This window comes from Sander lucioperca, chromosome 17 (genome assembly GCF_008315115.2).
Source record: "Sander lucioperca isolate FBNREF2018 chromosome 17, SLUC_FBN_1.2, whole genome shotgun sequence".
Classification (NCBI taxonomy): Eukaryota; Metazoa; Chordata; class Actinopteri; order Perciformes; family Percidae; genus Sander; species Sander lucioperca.
In genome coordinates, this window is record NC_050189.1 from 18,402,066 (window position 1) to 18,404,459 (window position 2,394).

General features: G+C 44.7%; 1 protein-coding gene and 1 pseudogene across 1 annotated transcript in view; both read right to left on the reverse strand.

Moving 5' to 3' along the window:
- Positions 1-2,394, reverse strand: part of LOC116064546 (zinc finger protein 239-like) — a 914,372-nt gene that overhangs the window by 188,047 nt on the left and 723,931 nt on the right. The window lies entirely within an intron of this gene.
- The window catches only part of LOC118493642, a 9,508-nt pseudogene that overhangs the window by 2,759 nt on the left and 4,355 nt on the right, over positions 1-2,394 (reverse strand).

Here is a 2,394-nt window from a genome sequence, read left to right on the forward strand (position 1 = left end):
GCGCCCTCTTGTGGCCCTAGTAGTTATGACAGGAGCAAAACAGGAAGTGAGGTGAGGAAGTATTAGAGCTGCAAGTTCCTCATAATGAGGCAAGTTGGAGCGGTAGATGGGTCGAACAAACACAGAACCGGCGGTTTGGGTCCGGTTTGTAAACATTAAGTTTTTGTTTAAAGGAACACGCCGACTTATTGGGACTTTGTCTTATTCCCCGTATCCCCCAGAGTTAGATAAGTCCGTACATACCCTTCTCATCTCCGTGCGTGTCGTATAACTCTGTCTGACGCCCCCACCGGTAGCCTAGCTTAGCACAGATCCTGGAGGTAACTGGTTCCAACTAGCCTACTGCTCCCAATAAGTGACAAAATAACGCCAACATGTTCCTATTTACATGTTGTGATTTGTAGAGTCACAGCGTGTACAAATAACAAGGTCACATGAGACACAGCCGTCTTCTAACCGTAAACAAACTGGGAACTATATTCTCAGAAAGGCGAAGCACTGCTACTTCTGCTACTTGGGCGGAGTGATATTACTCCAACTCTGAGTGGACTCTAAGCGAACTCTCTGCTCCTCACCACGGGGCTTCAGGTGCTGCGAGCAAATCACTCCGCCCAAGTAGCAGAAGTAGTGCTTCGCCTCCTGAGAATATAGTTCCCAGTTTGTATACGGTTAGAAGATGGCTGTGTGTCATGTGACCTTGCTATTTGTACACGCTGTGACTGGTAAAATGTATAATAAATTAAACATTTTATGTTGCCGTTATTTTGTCACTTATTGGGAGCAGTAGGCTAGATGGAACCAGTTACCTCCAGGATCTGTGCTAAGCTAGGCTAACGGTGGGGCCGTCAGACAGCGTTATACGACACACACGGAGATGAGAAGGGTGTGTACGGACTTATCTAACTCTGGGGGATACGGGGAATGAGACAAAGTCCCAATAAGTCAGCGTGTTCCTTTAACTTTACGGTCACGCCGCGTTCAACATCACGTGCGAAACCGGAAGTGAAGTAACATCTGATTTTAACCCAAACCATGATCTTTTTCTAAACTTTACCAGGCCTAAGTAGTTTTGTTTCCTTAAACATAACAACAACAAATACTGCGACCATTTCCAAACGTTAACACGTTGTCACTGCGACCGTTACGTTCTGCGAATCATTTTCTCACTCAGGAGACCCGTTTGTAATCGTTAAATTTTTTTTTTTTTACTTTATGGAACAAAGCGAACAAACAGGCTCACGATACAATAAGTAACCGGAAGTGAAGTAACATGACCATTTCACAATGTTAATGACCGAATCCAGATTTTTGGGGTTCGACCAAATACCGAATCCTCCTCCCATCCTCAGTCCATTAACCCAGTAAACACATTAATGAAGTCAACAACGTCCACAGCAGTGTGTTTTTCATTTTATTTTATTTTAACTGTAAAAAAAAAACAAAAAAAAGAATAGGCAACATTGTGTCTGATGGACATGACTGTCCTTCCTTTGTCGTACCTGAAGTTGCTGCATTTTGGCTGCTGTCTGTAGATTCCTTCATGCACAACTCGTATTCTTTCGGATGTTTCATACCAGATGTTGTAACAGCGGTGATGTTGTGTATAGTTTAGGGTCCTCGCCACCACCAGACTAATCAGCATTGCAGATTGAACGTGTAGCTGGACTTGAACGGCCTTCTTTTGACTGAAAGTTCTGCCAAACTACACTTTTTCTGCTCACGAGTTCCATTTTCACTTTCTCACAGCCTGCTGCATTGAACGCTCCACCTACGTAAACACCTTCCCGTAATCAACGGCGGCGCCATTACGTCGACCAGCGTAGCGCGCGTAGTGCAAGCGTAGGGTTTGGTTCAGTGGAAAAAAAACTGAACCCCGTCAAAAAGCCCAATATTTGGCCGAATCCTGGATTCGGTGCATCCCTAGTTTAAAATCACGACGTTACGTTTAAAACCGCGACCGACGTTCTCAGTTTAGATTTGAGGACAGAAAACACTCCTGTGGGACTACAAAGGTTCAAACCAAAACGGGGGCAGCAGTGTTTCCAATTGTTAACGTTCTAGCGGCTCGGAAACATCGGAGTAGTGTGGACGTGAGGCGTAAACACAGCAAAAGATATTCATGTAGCCTGAGCGGGTAGGAATAATACGATACCATCGTATGGTTTGGAGAAGTTGTTGCTAAATTACTGTATACAGATAATTTTAAAGCTGCAACCAGAGACAAGGTGACGACATTTAAACTACATCCACAGACAGGAAGAGATGTGAATGTGTGTTTCTCCACCTACTTTAATAGTTCGCAGCGGTTTGCATCATGGGATTTGTAGGCGGTCCTCTTCAGCAGGCGACTCAGATGAAGTGGGAACCAGCACAGAGCAAAGATCAGCACCAGGC